Below are 25,727 nucleotides of genomic sequence, written 5' to 3'. Positions count from 1 at the left end.
AAACAACAGTGATCTTTTTTTTCGGCACGGCTCACAGGCCAAATGACAGTCAGCAGCTGATCGTACCATGTGGCCTCAGATGCTTTTGTACGGCAGTCCCTCTCTTTCATCCCTGTGTCTTACCCTAGATTTATTCTGTCCATTTTTTAACAACTGCAGCGTTATCAATAATGCATCAAAAAACAAGGCCAAGACATTGTTGTTTTTTCCAAGACTATATTAGTCTCACAGATGTGGCTTATTGTAATGTGGTTGCTGTGTCCTTGTGTGCAACGATTCAGCCTTTTACTTCTACCAAAATATGTTTTCCATTCGAAATTTCTATTCAAATCAATTAGACAGGTACCACGGAACAATAACTACATATTCAAATGTAGCCCCAGAGGCTAGTTTTGCCTCCGGGGGAACTGAAATGATGAGGGATGGGAAACGCTCTTCAGAGTATGTTGCTCCAGCCCTAGAGATTTAACAACTAAAGATTTGGATTAACCTCTTCAAATGAAAATATGACTCTTAAGTCTGCAAGTCTGAGTTGCAGGGTTTTAGAGGCTTTTCCAAATCTCAAATTCTCACAGTTTAGTAAAATCTTTAATGTGCAAGCCTTTAAAAAAAAAAAAAAAAAAAAAAAAAAAAAAAAAAAACCTGTGTGAATATTTACCGTGTGAGTGTGTCTGTTTATCTCGGTTTCTTCCATCAGTGTGTTTATACGCACACAAGGTATCTGTAACTGTGTGTGTGTGTGTGTGTATGAGAGTGGGATAGACTTTCAGTTCATTTGCACATGCTTGTGTGCTCCATATGTCTCATAATCCAGGAGACTGGCACACATCATAGCGTTGGGAGCTGGGGAATTCGGAGCCGTTCTGCCACATTCGTCAGTCTAAAGAAACAGACAGAGAGAACTTATGTGGCTGTGTTTAGCATATTACACAAAATAAAGAAAGATTCTGAGTGTGCGCGGGGAAAACGGCCGCCTCGCTGAATGAGGAATCCGCTGTGGAGGAGATTCAAAGGGGCAATTTTACACCAGCTTATGAGCAAGGGGAGTGAATGGAGGGATGCACACTGCCGAGAGACCGCCAGATGTTACACAAGGGAATCCGTCCGCAGCAAGATCGACCAAGGGTGGAATGATTCTAAATTGGCTCTGAAAAATTGGGTCCTCGCACGCAAAACAGATGAAGGAAATATTTAGGGAACAGAGTGTTTTATGAATCACGGTTGCCAATTTAAGTCAGCGTCTTTTTCTTTACCTCTGCCGCGGAGTTTATGTTATCTTCTCTGCTTTCCTGCCTGTTGTGAGTTTGTACAATATCTTGAAAAAACTACAGAACAGATTTCACTGGTGGGAAGTCCCAGCCACTGGCCAAGGAACAATTTGTAATTAGTTTAGATCTGAAATCAGATTTGGTAACGTTACAGCATTTCTGAGCATTTTTCCAACCACTGTTAATGATTAGAAAATGTCTCCTTTTCACACCGCTATTCAAATGTATGTTCAAATGTAGCCCATATTAGTCATTACTGAGATATTCCTATTATTAAAGCAATAAAGCATGTGGATGATGGTGGAGATGTTGGAGTGCTGTTGAAGTAGCAGAGACACACTAACGTGCTTTATACAATGTATAATGAGGGTGGACGTGTTATATTCAGAGGCACACACAGTATCCTTGGCTTTTATTGTCCACTGGCATATCTTTGCTCCTGACTTTTAAGTAATTAATAACACTACCCTTCAGAGATATTGAGTTGCTCCCTTCAAACTGAGTTAAATCAAAATGTAAATAAATAAATGACCCAATAAATGAATCAATATGCCACTAAACGCACCAAAAATAATACTGCAGGCATTAATTAACATATAGAATGTGACGCAAATGGATATTTATGTTTCAATGTGCTTCCGTGTTGATTTTCACGTTGACATCCTGTTATCTGAGATATTGGCTGTTTCAGTCTTCCACAGACCGAATTAACTGTGACGTTTCTGTGGTTACTTTGGATTGAAAAAATGTGAAATAGGCAAACGTATTTGTTTGCATTTTCATTTTAGCTGTGACGGTACATTTAAAGATGTTTTGTAAAACACGGCAGTCTGAGCTCTCTGAGCTTGCGGCTGTGATTAGTATTTTATGTGTTGTGTTGCTTTGCTAGGGTTTTTTGATAACTAGCTGGCAGCGACATCACAGATTATTATGCTAGTTTCAGGTAAACTAAAGCTGTAATTTCCTTTAGTCTGTGGCCAAACAGGTAAATTAGGTCTTCAACTTTATGTCAGGGACAGCGTCAAACATGCATTTCAGATTCATTATATGTATACACTGTTGAATAACAAAGACAATCAAACTGTGCGCAAGTTAATTCGCAACGTCACCGTAAACAAACATTGTGGATCGGTCTATACAAAAACGTTCATAATCCAATAAGAATAATGGTATTATACCTTGTAAAGGCTTGAAAAAGAGTGTTAATTATCATCAACAGCCCCAGAAAGCACGTTTGATCTGGACGGGACCTTCACATTGTAATGATGTACATTTTGTTGTCGAGTCTCTTGAGGTAGAGTATTCTTCGAGGTCAGCAGCAGTAGAGCGGTTAAAGATGGATAACATTTTACAAATACCACATACAGGACAAGAGAATATGTAATATAAAGGTCATGTAGGAAAGCAGCTGCCTAAGCAGCCTAAAAGCATGTACTGCTAAATAGCTTGTGTCATACGTCCTTTATAAAGGCTACCTGGCCATTTCATGTGCTCTCAGTTCCCGGGAACGATGTCATGTGAGGTTGGTATTCAAGAAATAGCCACAAAAGCCAGGCTGTGTAAAGTAACGCGGTTACCACCGAAGATAATAATGGTCAAACTTTACCCTAGCGACGATGGTGCTCCAAAAAAGAAAAAAAAAAATAGATAAATTTATATAGATGCTGCTTCAGTAATCCCATAAACACAATAAAAAACACAACCCAGCGTGAGGCCTCCTTTTGTTCAAACACTGTTATCCATCTCCAGAGATGCTGTGATTCCACGGCAGATGGGAGAGGTGAGAGGCAGCGGCATAGTGCACACTGATCATTACATTGGGCAAACTGTGTCTGTCTGTGTGGTTGTGTGTATCCGCGAGATTGAAGCAACTCACTGATCTAATCATTCAGTGTGTTAGCTATGGCAGGTGGCTGGCAGTCAAGCATGCTCCATGTGAAATCCAGCTCCCGCTGCGTTTATTGATCTTTTATCTTGTCAGAAAACGACAGACAGGTCTTTTGTTTCACCGCATCTGTAAACGCCGGTGGTGGTTGTAGGTGGCGGAGCTGATGTAGACAGTGATTGAGACTGATTAAAGGGGCAGTCTGCATCCAGTTGGTGCATTTAGGTGCGGAAGAGTCGTTCTCGAAACAATACTGCACTGCTACATTTTCTTTTGAGGGGTAACGCTGGATAGATCCAGAACGTTCTTCCTTCGGCGAGGGCTAACGGGATATGAATCAAGCAGACGTTCTCCTTAGCTTGTTTTACAGCACGTCTTTGCGCCGCATTGCTGTATTGTAATTGCGTGCCTCTATATGACATAAACAGCCAACTCAGGATGCTCATGTGACTCACACATTCAAACTAATAAGTTCGCATAAGTCCTTTTCTCTCCGTTTCAAAAGCTTCCGTCGCATTCTGCATGCTTTCAGTCCTTCTTTGACTTCCCTTTTTCTATCTTGCACCAGCTGAAAAGAAAAAAAAAGAAAAAAAAAAAAAAGAAAAGAAACCCACAGACATGAAGCCGGAATGAAAATGCTGCCAGCCGCCGCCACCTCCCTCAGATGCAATAGTGAACTGAGCGAGGGGATCTTTGAGGAAGCAAAGGGACTTTTAATGAACAGGCCCTTTATTGATCTGTGGACAAAACTGTCGTTAATTATGTGCGGGGTGGGCATTTAATTGAGGGGAGCGAAACAAGGTCCCTGCTTGCTAAGCGAATACATGGTCAAGAAGGAAGAGCATTTGATTGAGTCCTGTGCCACTGGGGTAAAGGATGAGACACGGCGGTCACCCGGCCAAAGCCTCTGGATCTTCCCTTTCTCCCTCTCGCTCTTGTGTGCTCTTTTCTCTCCTCTCTGCCTCTCACTTTTCTTTGTCTCTGAGTAAGTGACATTCGCCGGCTTATTCCGCTCTCCCTTTGTTTTCCAAATTAAGAGGAAATGCCCCCCCACCTCCTCACTTGCCTCGGCTCTGTGTGCTCTTCTGTCGTCCGTCGAGCCCGGTCTGCCTCGTGCATCTTTGATTTTGCGCCTTGCATAAATGGCAGCAGCGAGGAAGTGTCTGAACCAACAGAGGAGAGGAGCTTATTGACTCAGTAGGCTGTGTTTGCAGGTTGAGGGAGAGAGTTTATGTGTTACAGCACCCATCTCTCTGCGGTTTGTGCATCCTGGTGTAACTCTTTCATTTGTCGTTGTCAGTCATCGTCAGGCGGCCAGTTGTCTCATGGCTCTGCTCAGTGAGTCTTATTATGTGCAAGCACAACTCTCCGTCTCTGCCGACCGTCCGCTGCATTGTCTTCCGTGAACCCTCTGAAACCGATGTCCCTTTCCTTGACTGCAGTTTTAGTCAACGATTGTAAGCGTTCACAGGTCAAATTTTAATGGTTACCAAGTTTTCTTGCAAGAGTTGAGAAATTAAGCCGAGGAGATGAATACACTCTAAAACAGATATTTGCTGCTCACAAATCGGTTAAACCAGAGTAAGAATGTAGACTTCGGCAAATATTTTAAGATCAGTGACACATAAATGAAAATTTGCAACTTAACACAGGATATTCGTGGAATGTTTTAATTACATACCCTAGTACTATGTGGTAAGTGCTATGCTGCCAAATCCACAGCGGTTATAGTGAAGGGAGTCACTGACAAGCCCTCCTCTGATCTCAGGCTCCCCCAATCAACAAGCTCTCATGAAAGATGTGTAAAGAAGAATTGCGTAAGTGAAACACAATCTAATAAGATTCTATAAGGAACATATTGCACCAGCGAAATATAGAAAAAAAAAATAAGATGACATTGTATGGTATTAAATCAAATGTAAAATAAAATATAGCACTGTGTAAGACAGATGGCAACTGTGGTAGCCTGGTGAATAAATACGTTTACTGAAGTACTGCTTTCAAGTATTTCCATTTCTCCTCTACCATGTACTTCCTCTCCACTGCAGTTTAGAGAGTAATATTGTATTTTTTGCTTCACTTCATTTATTTGGCAGCTGAAGTCACCATTGATTTTGCAGATTTAGATAAGTAATTTAAAAAAGAAATGAACAAGAATGTAAAAGTCAAGCTTTACTTGTCCCAGGGGGAAAATTATCTTTTCTATAGCATCAACTATATAAAGTAGTCAATCCATCTTTACCTGATGCTACATTTAAGTGATATACATATTAAGTTATCGAACAATATCATTATGTACAGCACATTATGACATGTGGCATTCTGCATGATGAGCACTTTTAGTTTGGTATTTCCTTGTCATGCAGACACTAAAAACTTCTTTCTACTTTAGCCTAAGTGCAAATTTAAATATTTGACTTTTACTAACCGAGAACAACATCACTGTGTTATCACAAAACGATTTTACTTACACGGAAGGTCTGACTCTTCCTCCATCCCTTTTGAGCTGTGAGTAGTGTAAACAGGTTTTGAATTCATCTAGTACAGGTCTATGCATAATGAGATCAGGTATGCAGATCAATATAGAGACAGTACTACGATGGGGTTGTTTGAGTCACTAGTGTGAAAGCAGTCAGATGAGGCATTAGTCATCAGTCTCAGTGTGGTGTACATACCATATGCAACAACATAGCCCTCCGTCACTCACACTGCACTCCTGGAGATGAATGGGTGGTGTTTAACTGAAGAACCACACAAGGTGTAATCCCTCCGGGGATGAGTTGTGTTGCTTGAGTATGAGTGTATAAGCTCAGCAGGAGTTAGATTCTCATTAAAAGAGGCTTATTTATCTCTACACTTCCTAAAGAATCAAGGCTGGCGTCTTCAAGTCTTTGGGCTGGCAGCAATTACCATACCTATCAAGTAGCTTTTATAACGCCTGTTCTGTGTCATAAGAAAGATGTGCCAAGCCATTACTCAAGCTGCCGGCACTTTTCACAAGGTGTAAGCGCCGAATGCGCTCTCAAAATGGATTTATGTAAAGGGATCAGTTTCTGTGCATGGTGGAAAAAAAAAAAAAGAAACACATCCATTTCAGAAGTTAAAAATACAGCTTTGCCATCTTTGCCTGTCTGGAGAAGAGGGAATAGCAGCTCACAGTTATGAGTTGTTGAAACATCTTGTGTTGGGGTTTTTAACTGCAGCTACAGTATGCTTTACATTTGTCAACACTAACTTTAGACATTGTTATATTAAACACCCAGCAAGCACTTTAGCCGTAAATGATATTGGCAAGCAGTATCTTTAAGACAGACTTAAGGAGAAAAATGTAATTCTGGTACTTTGATTTGATTACTTTTGATCATTTTTTTTTTAACCAATACTTAGTCATCTCTTGGAACAAAGGAGAAAAAGAAAATGTAACGGCATGTACAATTTTCCCAAATCCACAAACTGGTAGCATTTGTTTGATTTTGCATGTTTACGTCATGAGGACGCTGACATATTCATCGCTTTCTGACATGATAAATCCTGTGCACGTCAGTAATCTAATAGATGCTTTGACTTGCATCAGCTCAGTCGAACTAAAGCCTCATTTAATGTTATTTTATAGATTAACTTACTCTGCTTGTCAGCCAGAGTTTTGAAAGCACATAAGCTCATCCCCTCTTTCAGCGTGAACACCATGTATTTACAGATTATTTCCATTGTGCCTCCTCCCTCTCACGCTACAGTAATGTGGGACATATGTCAGAAACAGTGGTGCCATCGCTTCCCTTGTAAACTTTTACTCCATGCTGAAAGCCGTTGTAGAGGGCTTCAGAAATAACAAGAGTCAAACTGGTGGGAGTATTTTTTTTAGTGCTAGTTTGTATTCCCCTTCAATTCCTCGCAGTGAGAGCGGAATGCCATCTAAATAAGAGCGCAGATACTACATGATGAAACTTAATGCAACTCCTTGAGCTCAAGGTATCCTGTGCTAATTTAGCATATGAAAAAAAAAAAAAAACAAGTAATCATTTTTTTAGCTTGAGTTGAGCTCTAGATCTTTAGTAATGCTAACAGACCTCCAAAATGTTCGCCCGGTGTCAGGATCTGCTTGTCGAGAATTCCTCCGCTGATAGTTCTGTGTGACTAGGCATAATATCCCACTGCTGCCTGGAGGGCTATTACTGTCATAGTAGCCCAACAGGGTGTCATTATATGGCCAGCAGCTGCGACTATTTGTTTTTTCCTATGTTAACTCGGCCTCACAGCTGCGTTTGTGTCTGTGTATGTGCATGAAGAGGAGTGTGTGCTGCACACGCTTGTGTGTGTGTGTGCGGAGCTACATACATGTTTGTATGTTTATCATGCCTCTCCTATAGCATGTAACAAGAGTGCCACTGTGAGCCTTTGTGTGCTCTTTTCTCCCCGGGTCTATAACCTCCTACTGCTGTATGATAAATGTGCGGTACTGAGGTGCATGTGTGGCCTTAAAATGAAACGGTCGGCTGCTCCCTGCAGGAGGAAAGTACACAACGTTTTCAGACACATCATTACTGGTATGGATCTATCGATTGTTTTCCTGCGTGTATGTTGTTTTCTTTTCGTTGTTTTATTTCCTTTAAATTAGCTGCACTTCCACACAGTTCAACACAGGTGACGCATGCCAAATTATTTGTCCGGTTGAAGTACACCCTTTGAGGTGCCGTCTTCTGACACTGCCCGCCACCAGAAAAAAAAAACAATAGCACGGATCATTCGAAATACATCTTTCTAACCTTTCTTCCAGGTGACAAAACGATTTTTCCCTTCACCAAGAAGTCTGCATTGGTTTTTGTTCAAAAGAAATACATTCAGTTGCAATGGTACTAGCATGACATCCTCCTGAATTAAAAGTCCTGGGAGCGAGGTCGGTGACGATCGATGGACATGGAAAGTGCCTGACTCTGACAACGGAGGCTGGGCTTTGCATCGCATCTCCAACAAACACACAGTGTTGATACTTTCTCAGCATGAAGGTAATCCTTCCATGACATTGACTTTTAAGTTTTATTTCCATAAACTCAATATTTTAGAACATAGGAAATACAGATCAGTAAAATGCTCATTCTATTTCCACTGACTGATAAACTACCTGCTGTATTTTGGTGTTGAGGCATAATGAACTTTCAGGTCCATGACATCACAGTTTGGCTTCGACCTCATTTGCCTCCAACATGCCTTTGGGGCATATTTAAACCATCCGTAGCGCATGGTCTATAGTGAATTGCACGAGTGCATTTGGGGTATTTTTCAACTTTCTTTTACAAGTCCAACAATGCATAATCAGAGCACGACTCAGGCTCAAGGCACAAAAGGGGTTGTGTTTAGTGGCTTAATTAATCTTGGGTGTTTTGCTCATAACATGAACAAAATCAGAGTGCCATCTCTCATTCCCTTTAAAACCCAGCTGCGCCTGCACCTGGCTCATCGCTGTTTAAAATAACAGAACTCGTCTTCGCTGAGGGACAGCTGGTCCAGGTGACCCTCTGCCTCTGCCATCTCCTAATCCTCTGTCCCATCAACAACTTCATTTGACTGCATATGAGCACACGCACCGATATTTAACTGAGGAGGACTGCTACCGCGCTTGTGTGTAATAGTGATTCACAGACTGGGGCGGGCCAGGTTGTAAAAATTACGGGTGAATTAATACTGAATGATATGAAGGTTCTCAGTCATCCAGGTCAAGGCAAATCTAGGTGCTGTATCATAGGAAACTGGACTTGTTTCAGTTTCTTGAAGACGTTTCACCTCTCATCCAAGAGGCAACTGGAGAGGAGTTGACCGATACCTGCAGCGGTCCAACAGCAGAGCTTTGATGCTCATTTATGCATGAGGCACAGCCGCTCAGTGTCGCCGATTATGTTCATCTCCCGACTAAACATTGTTCAACATTTACTCGTAATTAATGTTCTGTGTTTTTACACACCCAAAAGGTCACCACACACATAGTGAAATAGTTTCAACAAAGCGGCCGTCCTTCTGATAAATCCTGAGCCTCATCAGAGCTGTCTAACAGATATTTATGTCAGATGGTAAACGTTTATTCTGGGGTCCTCTGGAGAGTTTGCTCTGTCATGTCGAGTTCATGACTATGATTTTAAGTCTTTAGGTCACAGATGGGCTCAAGTGCTACTGAAACAACCAGGGTTGTTGGATGCCAGCGATGACACTGACACTTCACTGTCACTTCACTTCACTGACAGATGTCTTATATTCAGATAACGCAGTGTATTGTCTTACACATTGTTACTTACACTTTCATTTATCATTATAAGCACACGAATGCCATGTATATCGCATTCTGGTGTGCATCATAGACGTTATATAGCTATGTTAAGCAGAACCTTAAAAGCTGTTGTGTTTTGAAAATAGCCCAATTATTTTCATACGCTTTTTGTGTATCATTAGAGATACAAGCAGTACTATAGGTGAAAATCCATAGGTGTAAGTATTACTCATATTTTTGGTGTGTGACGGATTTTACCTGAACAGTCATTAATTATCTTTCCTTATGTAGAAGCTCTAATTGAGCTGGGGAATTATAGATGCTTTAAATTGTTGACGTGACATGAATGTATGCGCGTGAGACGTGCGTGAGGGTTGTCCGTGTGCTTCCTTCACTTGACAGGCTGTCACTCATCACAAGGCCTGCGTATTTTTTGCTCGGTGTGAGGTCAGATGCAGCCAGTGTCTTGCAGCCTTGGATAGGAATGCCAACCCACACACTGCTACCACTTTGACTGAACACCTTCAGGGCCTTACAGTCTCCAGCTCAACTCTGTTTGAAACCAATCAATCATTTTATTTTTCTCAAGACTGCAGGTGTCTCTATCAATTCTTTAGCACAGCATTCAGAACCTACAAGCCTTTTTCCCTCCCTGTAGTAAATGATAGTGTGGGTATGAAAGTTTAATTGTTAGTATTTTATCAAAAGGTTACGGGCTGTACAGTGTGGACGGAGGGCTGTGTGCGTGGCTTCTCTGCGAGGAGACACTTACCAATTTGTGTAAGAATACAGAACTAATGTGTTTTTGATGCAAAACCAATCTGCCTTGACTTATCAGTGCGGTCGCCCCCCCTCTCCCTTCCCAAAAGCACTTATAAACCTGACAAGAGATTTTCAATTTCCAGCAGCGATCTCCGCTAACAACCCTGGCCTACCAGGATATATAAGGCTATTACCATTCATAGGAACAACAAGAAACAAAGCAGAGCAGATGTCCCGTAAGACTAACAGCAAATGCATGGTCTTGTCTCCTTTTGTTAAATCAACATTATGCTCTATTTAAAAAATGTTTTGTTTTTTTTGTTGTAGGAAGCTCTGCCCACACTGTTTGTATCTCTGCTGTCTGTGAAATGTGTTCCTTCTGAAGTAGGATCAGACGAGCCCTAATGCTTTATTTTGGCAAGGCGGCACGGCAAACTTAGAGGACACTGATTGCTTGTGTCCTCCACTCTAATGGTCTTGTTAATTCTCCAATGAAGCTGATTGCCACATTCAGATGTGCGGAGAGGGTTAGAGAGGAGAGACCGTTAGCGATGCAGTGACGGGGTCCTGCGGCAGGCTGCCATTAATTCAGCCACTGAGTTGTTTCACCTCTCGTCTTTTCCTCCTGCTCTCTCGCTCTCATTCGTCTCACCATCTCTCTCTCTCTCCTTTTTTCTGTCCCTCAACCGCTTCGCATAACGCTCGAGGAATTAAATTAGGGCTTGCGAAATCTTCAGACATGCTTATTACCGGGCTGGCATTGTTGTAATGTGTCTGACCTTGACCTGTTAAGGATTAATCCAAGCAGACAGGGCTGAGCAGGCGCCCCGGCTGATTCCCATGCAGAGCACAGGCAGCAGTTGTGTTTACCAATCTGAGATAGAAGAGGAGAACAAACAACAAGTACCAGCTCCTCACTCAAGGAGAGCAGTTTGGACTGGACTCACTGTGTCGCAGCAGACTTCTGTGACAATGAGTGTGTGTGTGTGTGTGTGTGTGTGTGTGTGTGTTTGTGCGCTTTGTGTCTGTTAAAGATGCACTACTCTGACCTGCCGTATGTAGATGATGGTATAAGCCTGCATGTTCCTGTCTCTACGGGCAACGTCTTCTGAGCCAGCGGCCTCGCCGAAAATGTCAAATTAACACTAACCTGGTCGGTAACAGTGGAAACAGGCTCGCGGCTGTCACCTTTTCTCTTGCGGGGATTTAGCCATTTTCATGCCATGTGCAAAACAAGTCTCCCCTAACACTATTTTTCAGGAGGACCATTGCTGCATATTGAGCTTAGTGTTGCCTAAGCCGATGGTGATTGGTTTAAAGGAATAAAAACAATCCAGATTGTTGTTTTTTTTTTTTTTTTCATCGTATGCCAGAGTACGAAATGATGTAGCCAGACCTTTCTCCATCGCAGGCAGAGCACTTTGATGATTGGTCTGGCTATGCAAGTCTAAGGATGTAGAAACTCATGTTCCATGCCCTTTTCTATGGTCTGTATCATCAACACCAGTACATATATGAATATTCCAACATGCTGTCATCCCCAACTCTTCAATTACGGAAGTTTGGTCATTGGGTTTAGACTTGAAGATTCGACTTAAAACGTAAAATCCACTTTTGCTTTCAAAATAAAGCTGGCTGACAAACATTTCACATATTTTGATATTTTCTGACTTTTGGACAGTCGTTAATGTTGTCGTTTGGGACAACTAACACCCCAAACGCCCCCTTGGACTTTTGCTGCTCTTGATACTACTGGACTAGAGGGGTGCTTCAAGGTGGGTACAGAGTTAAACTTAAAAGCGTAGGGCCACTAACAAGGCTGCTGTGTTCGACTCATTGGATGTCGAGAAAGTCCTGGAATAAATGCTAACAGCGAAAGAACAAAGAGTCACTTACACCCCAGTCACAATGTCTATGCATCACACTTAGGTTAGTAATGAGTACAGTTCAGGTTACCATACGGATGCTAATGAGGCCAAAGTGGGCTCCAAGTGGGGGCCATGTGAGCAACCACCCTTGGTTGCTTAAATGGGTCATTTGGTACACATGCACTGTTTGGGCCAAAGTACACTTCCACAGGTCATAAATACATATTACATATTTCTTGTTCATTAATCTTATCCAATCCCTCCCATGTTTAAACACAGAAAGGAAACACACTGACTGTGTTTACCCAAGGACTTACCCATATTGTTTTTTTTTTCTGGATATATAATAAATCCAACAAGCCTGTGATTTGATAGTTATGCTGCTGGACAGCAATGATCTCTTGTGCAATGCAGAGTGGGCTTTAAATAAGCCCTTGACTAGAGCAACTTTAAACATTTGAAAAGGCCTCGTAAAGGACTAATTAAATGCATCCGAACATCAGTTTTAGCAAGAGGCAATATCTGTAATGGCATAAAACAATTCTGTAAATAGAGCTGCCAACCAAAAACTAAATGTTTTAAAAGAGGTTTTCAGACTAATACAACAGAACCAGTGTTGGCCATGCAATTTTATATTTAAGATGGCGGAGTCAAGGAGCATTTCATCCTCTTATCCACTTCCCTTAATTTAGGGGTGCCGCAATTAATGGACTGTCTGCACACGAGGTTATCTGGGTTTCTTCCTGACATTTCTCGTACAGTCTGTTTTTCTTCATGATAATTTACCATCCACAACTCAGACGACCTCACATGTGTATCAGACATCAGAGACACTCACATCTTAGAGCTGCCCAGATTGTGCACAGAACCTAAGATCTAAACAGACTTTAGTGGTCCCCTACTCTGACACTCTATCAGGAACTCTCATAACTCGAAGGCCAGCTGTCCTCTCGTCGACCTGAGATGTTGACTTCAGAGGAAGAGACGTTTGATGTGCTTGACTGCTGAGGAATGAACATGTCAGAATAGATTGTTCACACCTATACAGAACTGATGTCTGTTCTGCCTGTCTGGTACTACATGGGGCCAGACAAGTGCCAGCTGCTGTCTGAACCAGCTGAGCCATTCCAATGTCCACATATGACCTGTGTTCAATTAGACCATGTTTTTATGTAACTGTGTTGTAAATAGGCTGTGTGGTCCTTTGCCAGGCCAGACCAATTTCATTACGTGGGAAGTGGCAGCAAAAGAGAAAAATAAATGGTTAAGAAAAGCAAAATATGTCACAGCTTGGTGCATATCTCAAAGTAGCCACGAGTTGAATTTACACACAATGATGAATAAGCCTTGATTCGATGGTAACCGCTCTCGCCAAACGGGAAGCAGCTTCACCATGACTGCAATTAAATGTGGAAACGAGCTGGACCTGAGAGGTGAGTTGTGTTTGAACGTCGGTCCTTAAAACATAAAAACAGGCTAGAAGTCAGTGCAGTGGGCGCTGGAGTGGTATACTCAGCTGCCTTTGTTAAGACCAGAGCAGCAGTCTTCAGTTCAAGTCGGCTGTCTTGGGGCTTTTGTAGAGACCTGTGGAAAGCTCATTATAATAGACCAAACTACCAAAGATACAGTTGTGGATTAGTTTTTCTAAACCTTTTTTAGAATTCCCTCCCAGCATCTGTTTTTATTCTTGTTTTGATGGGGCTTTTCTAAATCCATCACTGCACCACGGTTTTCTCATTTGGGTTGTTAGTTGGCAATGGGAGTTTAGATGATCATCCGCTTTCACTCTCTCTTCTTTGGCACCAAAAATATTTTCTTTTTCCTTTTGTCCTTATTCAAGTAACGGACATTTTGGCAACACCAGCCACTGACTCAGTGCTCAATGCACTTCTGGGACTGTTTTCAGCAACAATGTAAATGTAATAAGAAATTCAGTTGATTGGCAACAACTGTGTGAATGGGATGTACCCTTTATGGTCGAAACTTTCACCTTTTGTACTGGCCATGAAAAACTAGAGCACGCAGTTTAATTTCTTTTGCTTCTTGTGTCATGGTCCAGGCTCCGGTGCTTTCCTTCGAAAGTTGAGAGAGCAATTTTTATCGCCTTTTTTTTCTTTTCTTTTTTTTTAAAAAAAAAACAACAACAACATTTGAACCTGCTGTCTTTGAAATTGCTCCATATAGTCCTGTGTCTTGGTGAGCCTCGGTTGCTGCTACGTCCTAAGCGCCACTGATTCCCGAGGGCTGCCCTTCTTTCATCAGGAGCCGGTTCGCTACGCTGCAGGAGGGAGGGTGACCATCTACATCTTGATTATATCTTCCCCCCCTCTCATCCCGGAGAGTAAGAAGTACCCTTACACTATGCCTTTACACATGTGAAAGTCAGAAAATCTAAGTTTAGAACAACATGTAACAGGGAAATAATGTCACGTATGAACCGAATGCTATCGTAAGTAAATCACTTCCATTCGTATGTTACTCACAGTCGGAGTAACATGCAGACAAAAACATGTAAAATGCGTGCGTTCATAGAACAGCTGTAGATCAGGTCTCAGTACCAGAGTACACCTGCAGCATTGGGTAGGTTGTGGGATGTGCACAAGCACAGGGAAAACCACTTAAAAGCCTTATAGATGGCAGGTAGGCAGGAGAGTCGTGATCAAAGAACAGCAGTGTGAAGGTGTGAGATCATCACTTGTTGGGGCTGAAGTTGTTCAGAGGTGAACTAGAAGTGGGTAAAGATCAGGAAGGGGGAACATTTTTAGTCAGCATCATGCAGCATACTACCACTAGTTAAGGCAGCGTTTGAATTGCAGTCTGTCCTCCTCAACCAAGTGAAAGGATGTTCATCGCGTCTGCACAGTAGTTGTTTGTTTTCTTTGCAGAAGTGAAATGCAGAGGAAATCACTGCAAACAGAATATATAATATGAGACATACTCTTCCAAAGTCTATCAGTTCTAAAGGCATCCCCCTTGCTTACAACACGGCAGAGCGAATCTGGTGGCAAGGTGACGCCTTTCAGAAAGGGGGGACCGTATACCCTGCTCCTATGTAGGTCATTAGTTCTCAAAATCCTCTACTCTCAACGGTGTTAATCTGTTGCCTAAATTTAGTAATCCTTTGGCAGGGAGGGCAGAGATTCTGTTAGTTTGGCTCCTGCGACACTTCTGAGGAGCCTGCAGAAATGTCGTGTCGCCACTTGAGCTGAGTCTGGGTATCTTTTCGACGGTGGAAACAGCTGAACGAGTTTTGATATTATTATTATTATTATTATTATTTACAATTTGTTTTATTTGAAGTTCTGTCAGCGCATTTACACAGTATTGATTCTGACATGATGGCTTCCGCCCGTGGTCAGTAAACTAGCCGCGGAATAAATAAATAACAATGAAGCACCTATCGTGTCTCTGGTGCATGCAGACGATAGCTACATGGTCTTAGTCTCCCTCTCTTCTTCAGACGCCTTAACGCCGGTGTTTACCCAGGCGCAAATTAGTATCGAATATTCTTTGCATTTCCAGAACACCCAGTCTTATCTTAACCACTGTAATGTAAAAAAAAAAAAGAAAAAGGAGGGGGAGGAATGGAGTTATCTCCACTTTCCAGTTGTTTCTGTAGCAGCCTGCAAACTTGAGTCCCTGACCCCTCATGTGGACTGCTCGCCTGGCCCCTGTAGCCCCTATTATCCCTAAAAGAGTCCTTCTCTCTCGACGTATCTCTTATTCTTCTCCCTTTTTGTCTAATTTCTTCTCCATTTCCTCCTCTAACCGCAGTGACTTATCCTCTCTGTCTCACCCTTCTCAACCACATTTTGGTCTCTCTCTTTCTCTCTCTCCCTCCCACCTCTTCCTCCCCCCTCCCTGTCTTTGTCTCCATTCCCTCTTTTCTCCCTCAGCAATGTTTTATGATTGGCAGCTGAAGCTTGACTGCAGTGGAGTTAATAGAGAATACAGAGGAATACCTAGAGGATTTACAGCTGAGTGGAGACGCACAAATAAGATAATGACTTGGGAATAACAATTTCGCAGCACCGTTCAGGAAGGCACTGGAGAGAGAGAAAGAGACAGAGGGCGGAAAGAGAGAGAGAGAGAGAGAGAGAGAGAGAGAGAGAGAGAGAGAGAGAGCGCAAAGACAAAAAGACAATGAGAGTCTTAAAGACAGCGAGGATGAGAGGAGGAGAGGGGGGGCAGGAGGCAGACATAAGTGAACAAATTCCAGGGGCGGCCGACTTAACAAGATTTCTCTAAATTGGCGAAAATAGTCAAAATCCCTGTGGGCTTTCTGAGAAGATAAAGCTTTGTATTTTTTATACAAGTAACCGCTGATGAGCTAAAACTGCTATTTTCCTTCCTGATGCATTTGTTTTGATATGAACGTCTGGTTGATTGCTGACCATATCTTTTGTCTCCTAATGGGATACAAATGACATTTGGAATATTAATATTACAAGACAATGTTTGTTTTGTCTGTGTGTGTGTGTGTGTGTGTGTGTGTGTATGTGTGTGTGTCCGCGGTGTGGGGTGTCTCCGCATCTGTCTTATATCGAGCTTTTTGTTTGCGCTGTTTACATTCCTCATCCGAGACAATGGCTAAGCACCGATATAAGGACATCCTTTCCACAATGGGAGAGGCGCCTGCCGAGGGGAGATAACCCGCTAAAAATTCATAATGCCCAAGCATCCCTTCAACTCGCCAGACAGGAGTGGGTCACCCATCAAAGCCATAATCTACAGTCATTTGGTTGTCAGAGTTGTTGGTTGAGTTATAGAGGCTGGCGGCACTCAGAAGGCCTTCTCAAGGGACCTAATCTCACACTAAAGACAAGGGCTCTCGGTGATATCATTTTCTCCCCCTCTCGCCTCACTGCTCTGTCCCTCCATCATCTCTTTGACATCACTCAACGCTCAACAAAGTAGCTAATGAAGCAGAAGAGGAGAGAATATTTGCCCGGTAATTAAGAAAAATGAAAGGAAGTGGAGTTTGAAAGCTGACACGGATGCACACTATAATTGTCCTCTCCTTGACGTGAGAGTGTGGCGCAGGCTATACTTTTCCAGTGCACCCTTATTAATTTGAGTCTCATTAGCTTTCTGCGGGCCCAAAGATCTCCGTCTGTCTCACTGTTGCCTTGTCACGTCATTTCCACGTCGTTCTGTTTTCGTCGAGACGGCGTTCACGTGTTGCATTTGTCAGGGAGCCGAGGCAAAATAAACGCAACATGTGGTTGCAATTCAGATCTTTCTCTGAATCATCAGAATTACGGGCCTGGGCGCTGACACCAATGCTTCTGCACCAAATCACCTCCTAAAACCAGTTCTTACTTAAATGCTGACCTCAAATTGTCATTAATATGCAGCTGAGTATACCCGGCACTGCATGCACAGGGTTCAAGGTGTGCTCAGGAGCTTGAGCTCAGTGTTGGAAAATTTCACTCTTGTTGAGAACAAAGCTGGAAGTGCTTGAAAGACTGTACAAAGTCGGCTGTAGGTACCAATTTTTCACGCATTTCCTTCAATTTAGCGTTAAATGCCGGAAGAATTGCTCTGAGTCATCTGGGATTACGGCTGTTTAAACCAAGAGAAACATTTCAGATACTTTTTTTCTTCCTCCTAATCAGAAGCTATCCATTAGAAATGAACCAGAGGCTTAAAGAGTAGAGAGAGGATTACTTCATCTTACCTGACCTTCATTTGAAAGGCAGATATGTACTGTAGGAAAACGTATGCACTCAGAAATGTAATTTGCCTCAAACAGCGACTTTAAAGTGGCAGCGAACAACTTTTTCCTCCAAGTTGTATTGATCATCGGTGGTGTTATAATGTTCCCTAAGAGGTGCAAATAACACAAAACTAGGAAAACACATGAGTCCATTCAAACATTTAGTCTATAATCGAAATAGATTGGCGATTAGCCTTCCTTTTCATGGCTGACTGCATGTCTGGTAGCAAAAAGATGGTATAGTGAAAGCAAAGATTTATAGGGAACCAATGTAAACACAGATGGTTTCATAATTCTATTTCCATCACATTGGGCAATCAACATTTATTTCAAAATATTTCAGATGCCTTTGAGCAGAAAACTATAACTCATTACGTTTATGTAGAAATCCCCCTTAATTGTATATTTAACAGTTAAATATAAAAATAAGATTAATTTATGATTCTATAAGGTAATTGAATTAAGTCAGACAGTTATTTGATAAATCTACATTGACCAAACATGATAGAAAATTAAACCTTTACAGTGCACTTAAACAAAAAACTACCCTAAAACATTGACTGCATGTAATTCAGTTACACAAATTATATATAGGATTTCCATATATTCATATCACATAATCTGTACGTAGAAGTACATCAATGGAAAGTATGTTTTTGTATCATGTTGAGTTGATGAATAAAACTTGGGTTAGGGTTAGGGGTTAATTATAATACTTAATTAAAGAAGTTTATGTGATGGAAACACTTTGCAGTGAATGGTATACTAACAGTGGGGTTAATTGAGGTGTAATTATCATTATGACAATATAAAACATTAACATTTACTAAGTTGCCCCAATATGTAGGTACTTTTTAATGTACATCATATAAAGAAATCCTGACTGGCCATCAAACTGACTCAGAGATATCAAGTCATGACTAGTGACTCATGACTACTGTCAGATTAGACTAAAGGTTCTCATGGATATTGTTGCGCAAACATGCAGTCAACATTTAACAAAATCACAAACATTTTACTTTTGTCTGTTCCTTTGGTGTCTCTTTGAGGATCTAGAGGGGAAGTTACAGAGAGATCTACACCTTTAGTGCTCGAGTAATCAAATCAATTAATAGTGAAGTATAATCCTAATCATGACATCCCTGAGGGAATACTTTGGCTATGTAAGCTTATTTTTAAGCAATTTTGAATGATTGACCTGGGCCCAGTGCGAACCTGCCTGTCAGTTTTTGCATTGACTAACAATATACTCACATCTTAAGCCTGTTACATTCCACTCATTTGAGGGTATTAGTGTGCAAATTGCACTAGATTTTTCTATTTGCAACCTCATTATTAAAAAAGAGGGGTTTACAACTGTGTAATTGAAACAATTTTGTTCTTCAATTCCCCACTCATAAATAATCGTAATCCTTACAGTAGGCTGTCATGCATCCATTTTTCCTCTAAAGCAAGTTTTTATCCGAGCTCGTTCTTCCGTGAAACGTATATACCTTTATGTGCCCACGTCCGTCGTTCTGTAATGTGCAAGCTCTTGAAGCAGTTGTTATCACATCACAGCTACAGCGGATGAACGGAACTGCCTGCAATCTATAGAGTAATGTTCCGTTTGCATCGCCTCGCACCCGCCAGTGAAAGGTATTTTTACTTGCTGATGAAGTCCAAGAAGTCGAGCTAACTCGGTTGACTTTAACCCCCACCCCCACCCCCCTCGAACCGACACAGCCAACCCTCCTTCCTGCCGGTCCACTCCTGGCCACATGCCGCGATTCTGATTGTCTTCTGATGGACATTATTCTTTTTATGATGGTAATGATAACCTCGATGCTGTCCTAATGACAATGATCATAACGCTGGGAACTTACTCTCCCGATAGCGAGTGTTGATAGCCGTGCGGAAACCTCAGCGGGGAGCGAGTGAGCTGACTTCAGAGGTGTGATTTACCTCACAGTGGAGTGCAGGGCAACGCGGCGCACGCGGGTGGCCGTCATTTTCTCAGAGAACTTCTTCTCCTTTTTTTGATCCCGTTGTTCAATATTAGTTCAAGTACTTGAGGAGTTGAGAGAAAGCGTCTTCGGTCTCTCTCCCTCTCTTTTTTTTACCGGCGCTCGTCTTCCACATCTCCACAGACAGTCTGCCCGTTCTGTAACATCACCGTTATGGCGATCTTGGCCAACGTGCACAGCAGTGCCAGTTTTGATTAGACCGAGAAGGAGACTTACACAGCGCTCATCTTGACATTAATATTGATCAGTTCGCCAGTAAACGCCACTACTCTGCTCAGCCGCAAATTGAACCCTAACACTCATCCACTCCCTTCGTCTCTTCCTTGGAATCCTTCCTGCACTGTCCCATCATTTTCATGCAAAAGATTGCCTTTTTCTGCCTTGAGGAGAGCACAATGAATAGATTGATTAGGTAATATCGTAATGGGGATAGGGTAATGAGCCTGTCAATCATACAGTGGCCGGTGTCTGACAGAGAAAATACGCCCAGGCAGCAGAATTATTTTAATAGTGGATAGGCATGGAGGGCAAAAAAAAAAAAAAAAAGAAAAAAAAAAATTAAATGACTTAGCATGGGTCAAAGAAGAGCTGAAACAGAAACTGTTTGGGCAAAAGATTTTTTTTTTCTCTTTTTTTTTTATGCAACAGGCAAAACGAAACACAATGGGAAGTGAGCCAAAGGAAGCATTTTAAGGGTTTATTAAGTTAATCCATCAGAAAAAGTTAATCCATTAAAAATAAAATATTTATTTGTTGACACTTCACAATGAGGATTTGTATTCATCTAAAGTCTAAAAAAAATAAATAAAAAAATAAATAAAAAAACCTGAATAAATAATGTTGATGCCTACCTAAATACTCAAACCACACATCAAAGCATGAAGCTGTTGAATTTGTTAGCACTGAAATTAAGAGCTCTTTAATCCTCTCATGGAAACAAAGGCTTCCCACTGACAGGAGCGAATAGTGACATCCCTATTTACCGGCAATAAACTGACAAGAAAGAAAGAAAGTCATAATCAGTAGATTTGCATTTCATGTCACCCTCTGTCTCTTTTTCTCTTTCTGTCTGGGATGTGAAGTAACTCGGAGGTGAAGGGTCGCGTGTCACATTTTCCAACGTGCACCTCCCCCATCAGTGGAATTATTATAAAAAGATTTACTGGAAAAAGTGCCAAAATGTTTGTGCTCATGATACGTAAAACTAGAACTATTGCATGGCGGTCGTGTGCTCCCGCGGACCAGTCAAGTGAGCTGTGGTGTCAAACAATGGCCACAGTGCATTTAACCTCTGACCTTTTTTGATATCAGATATCATAATGTTCTCGTTTTTTTTTTGTTTTTTTTTTTTTGGTCATTTCATCTTTAAGTCCGAGTAAGCATTTGCAATAAACTTGAAGAAGTTCCCTTCTGGCGTTCTTGAGATGTCATGTTCAAAAGAAGAAGTGGTTAGATTTGAAAAAGAAAGCATGCACATGATTGATATTAATGCCTTCCACAAGGGGCCCGGTCCATTCCAGAGCAAACAAGTGCGTTATAAACCCTAAAAGGAAAGCGACCCCTCTCCGTGCCATCCCATTTGTTTTGCGGCTTCGGCATGAAGAGCAAATTCGCTTGTGTCTGAAGCTGAGGCAATTTGTTTTATGTGACTTCTTGCCCCCATAAACTGTCAAATGTGGTTCCTCCAACCTAGAAGAAGGTTCGCCACAGAGAACAAATGGCCGCCGTAATGACCCTCTCCAGCGGAGTTCAGTTTTGGGGTGTGATCTATGTGTTTATCCGAGAGCGTCTTCTCTGTTTATCTGCGACTGGGCGGATAAGCAGCGGGTTTCATCCCCTCTGTGCCTCGGTGCTCGTCCTTATCTTTGTGTGGATCCCTTCATTTCACTACGGGGGATGTTAAAAAACATGGGGGGAAAGTATTTAAATGGCTTCAGAAAAAGCTGTTAAACGTATTTTTTTTTTTCTTTTCAGACCTTTAATGCACCTTGCACACCACTATTACCAGCAATGTGTGTGTTTTTTCGTGTCCGACCATGCTGCAGGGGAGACAAAGAGAGAGAAGGAGAAGCATTTGTGTTCATGCGTTTCGAAACTATGAAGGAGTGAGTGTTCAGCCAACTATTGATTTTGGAAAAAAAAAGCCTCTCACTGAGATGATGAGGAGGCGTGTCCTGTAAAGTGGCTATTATGTGAAATCAGTTGCCGTTGGCTGATTCCATGGATTCTATATTCATTGCTTCCAGTTCTCCAAAACAGCTTAGGCTTGCATCCTCCTTTAGGATGCGCCAAATTGCATTCAGATCCCCCCAGTTTTAAAGAACACAGCTGGTGCCTAAACATGATTTGCAGGCGTAGCCTCCGTGATTGCTCAGGCTCAAGGCTGGATTGTATTAATTGTTTTTTTTTAAACTTGTTTATTTTGGCCATGTGCGAGATATGAAGGGAGATTTATTTGGAAATCCACCAAATTCCATTTTCTCGAGTACTTTAAAAGAAGGCGTGTGGCGGTTGCCACAATGCTAATGCCGAGCAGGTGCGGGAGATTTTCACGTTTTAACCACCTTGATTAAAGAGTGGGAGGACGTGTTGTGTTCTCTCTCGGAGTGTGACCCTGTGATGCGAGCGAGGGTTTCAAACACGTGCGTGAAGTTGATTGAGTAACGACATGATGTCTGCTGTTTGTACAGGAAATTGCTTCTCTCAGTAACAGTGCAGTGTAATGTTTAGCTTTTGTGGAATCACTTGCAGCGCTCGCCTCATGAGAACTGTGTCGTTGCATTCGTAAAACAAACAAAAAAAAACAGAGCAGACCACACCTGTGTCAAAATCTGTCAGGTGAAGGTACCTTGCTCAAGGGTTTTCTGCACACTCATAAATGCACCAGGGCCCACACACACTTCCTTGAATGCTCACAAAGAAGCATACTAACATTTAATAAGCAAGCAAGATTAAAATACTGTACAAAATAAAACATGGCCAAAACATGGTGAAGTTCCTCCGTAGGGCGCCCTTCTTATTGTTTCGCACTTGCCCCTCAAACAATCTGAGTCTGCCACTTCCGTACAGCGAATTCAGCAGAAGTAAAGAATCTTGTCACAGATATTTCTGAGAATGACTCAACCGGCTCTTAAAAGGCTGAAGTCCATTTTGTGTCAGGCTGTGTGCTGTAGTGGAGGAAACGCTGCTCAGTACAGCCTCTCAGACACATTCGGAACGAGATATGAAAGACAGGCAACGATTGGTACGCTTAACTGAGTAAATTAACCGCATCTGAAGGTGCAGTCTGTGAGATTTAGGGGTGGAAATGCAATATACGACCGAGAATTACATTTCATTAGTGTATAATCACACAAGAATGAGCCCTTTATATCTACAGGTTGATTCCTCTTCAAGCAGTCTGGCATGTTGCATTGCCATGTTTCTACTGTAGCCTGGAGCAGGCAAACCGGCAAACATCGCCCCATTCCAGGGGTGATCAGGTGGGTCCAAGCCGCAACCAAACCATTAGATGCCACTTAATCCTACACACTGGACGCACTTTAACTAATTACTTTTCTCAAGTCACTTCCTGAACAGTGACATTTGCCAACCCGCGGACGAGGATACAAACAGGCTGTGTCCTGGCTGCTGACATTTGACATGAAGTTCCCCTCTAATTCCTGAGCAGCTACATAATAATTACTGCAGTTATACAACTTGTCCCCGGGCTTGGAGGCTTGACCTTTCTGCAAATAACAAGTTCATTTCCGCCTAATGTGAAAACAGGGATGTCATTTCCTATCGTGCACTCTGAACTCAACGCAGATGTCGTCTCGCACGGACTGCATGTACAATTAGCTGCTAAGTGCATCTCTGCTTTTTGTGACTTTCTATATGTGACTCACATGTAACCTATTCACCAGTGACTGTATATGTCTCTATATCTCACTGCAGGGGATCATTTTATATCTATATATATGTGTTTGTGTGTGTGTGTGTGTGTGTGTATAAAATATATTGAAGTAACCATCACCCAGCCTTCTCTAGGGTAGTTCTGCATGTGGAACTTAGAAAGAAAAGCATTTTGGTGGCTGGAGGGGGCTTCACACATAAATTTCCAAGCACAAACTCTCTCTCACACACACACACACACAGCCATCACAGAGTTGTCGAGGGTGGGAAGAAACACACAGTCAGGTTCGGTCCTTTCTGACCACAATCTGGCCTAATGGGAATCTTATGGCTGAGTGCACCACACAGCACACAGAGTCAGGATGTATGGCCACCTAGTGAAAGCATTCCAGCAGGAAAAATGAACTACGCTGAGAAGGAAAAAAAGAAAAAAATAGTAGGGCCATATTATGGGGGGATGAAGGGATGGGGTGGAGGTGGTGGAAAAGAAACAAAGGGGTTGGTGATAAAGAGGTTACAATGTGTTTCCTTTCTTTTTATGAGGTCTTATTTTCCTTTTTGCTCCCATTTTTTTTTTTTTAGGTATTCAGTCGTTGAATAATTGGCTTTACCAGACCGACTTCTGTAAACATTTCTGGCCTCAGTCAGAACCAACATGGGGCCGCGTGTGCGGGGTGTCTGCCTCGTGTTTTTACTCTGTACATATTTGCCCCTCGCTTTGAGGTTTGAGATCGGCTGTTGTCACTACATATTGCTTCTCCGGGCTCACATGGCGAGCGGGAAAAAAAGCAAAATAAACATGTAACTGCCTCTGAAGTCCTCTTGAAATGTTTATTCCTCTGAATATATTAAGGGATTAGAGATTGTATGTAACATGATTACGAACAAAGCAGCTGAAGTGCGATCAGAGCGAGGGAGAGAGTAAACACAGACGCCGCGCTCGCAGACGCAACTCATGGGAGACAGGAAAAGGTGAGGGATAAACAGAAATTATTAGACGGATTAAGAGATTACTCCAGCACAAGTTTTTTTTTTTTTTTTCTTTTTTCATTAATTAAACAAACATAAGCAACATACTTGGTAGGGGGGAAAATGTAGAATCCGGGGAAAAAAAAAAAAAAAACGAACACTTTTTAAGTTTTTACCTGTGATTTTTTTGTTGCTGTTGTTGTTCCGACAGCTCTTACTCAAGTGTGAAAACTAACAAACCATAATTGAGTTCTTGACTTCTTGTTATCAGTATTTACGCTCCACAATGTGATTTCATTGTTTGCGTTTGTGTGCTTCGCCGGTGTGTGACAGAGATGCTTGAACAAGATACGGTTCGGATGCCGAAACAATGGAGTGACAACAGCCAAACACCGCTCAGAGGTGTGAGAGTAAATATTTAAACGTGCAAAAGAAATGCAGTGTTATTCATTTGTCATCGGGTTTTAATTAGCTGTTCATCCATTTGACTCTATTTAGCCGTGTTGAGCTATTGGAAACAAGTTAAAATACACCAAAAATAGACGTGGCCAGCCGGTTCTGATCCCTTATTTCCACTCAGTCAGTTATCCTTGCAATTTAACCTCTTGATCTTATTTTACTCACTCGATTTCCCCCGCTTATTGCTTGCTTGCTTTTGTATTAATTAAATAAAATGCATTACCCTGTCGTTATAGTGAGATTTATCCATATTTTATGCCAGAGGGCTCGAGTTCATGCATTCAATTTTAAAGTGTTATAATTTGACTCTGTGGGGAGGGTGATATTACAGATGAAGTCAGTCATGGTTGGTCGTGTGCCAGGTCCACAAGATTCAAGTACGGCGTCAAGTTTTTTTTTTTTTTTTCTTTTTCACTTAAATAATCGCGCGCGGCAGCAGAGTATGCTGGAAAGGATATGTTTCATCAAAATCAGGTTCCTCGCTTTACAGTCTTCAACTATTTACCGTGCTTGGGCATTTTATCCACCTGAATGTGAAATGCTGAACTGTGCTTGTCTGCTGACATGGAGGTCCCTGGCTGAGGCTCTTATTTAGTTTTCTCAAAAGCCGGCTTCCAAATCATCTTCTTTACTTCAACTTC

The 25,727-nt window shown here is 41.9% G+C and overlaps 1 protein-coding gene and 1 long non-coding RNA gene across 2 annotated transcripts in view; one reads left to right on the top strand and one right to left on the bottom strand.

Moving 5' to 3' along the window:
* The window catches only part of LOC119021913, a 255,539-nt gene that overhangs the window by 75,280 nt on the left and 154,532 nt on the right, over positions 1 to 25,727 (bottom strand). The window lies entirely within an intron of this gene.
* LOC119021912 (cadherin-22) overlaps positions 1 to 25,727 on the top strand; it is a 169,059-nt gene that overhangs the window by 49,822 nt on the left and 93,510 nt on the right. The window lies entirely within an intron of this gene.

The sequence above is a fragment of the Acanthopagrus latus genome, chromosome 6 (genome assembly GCF_904848185.1).
Source record: "Acanthopagrus latus isolate v.2019 chromosome 6, fAcaLat1.1, whole genome shotgun sequence".
NCBI lineage: Eukaryota > Metazoa > Chordata > Actinopteri > Spariformes > Sparidae > Acanthopagrus > Acanthopagrus latus.
This window is presented reverse-complemented; position numbering and strand designations above follow the sequence as displayed.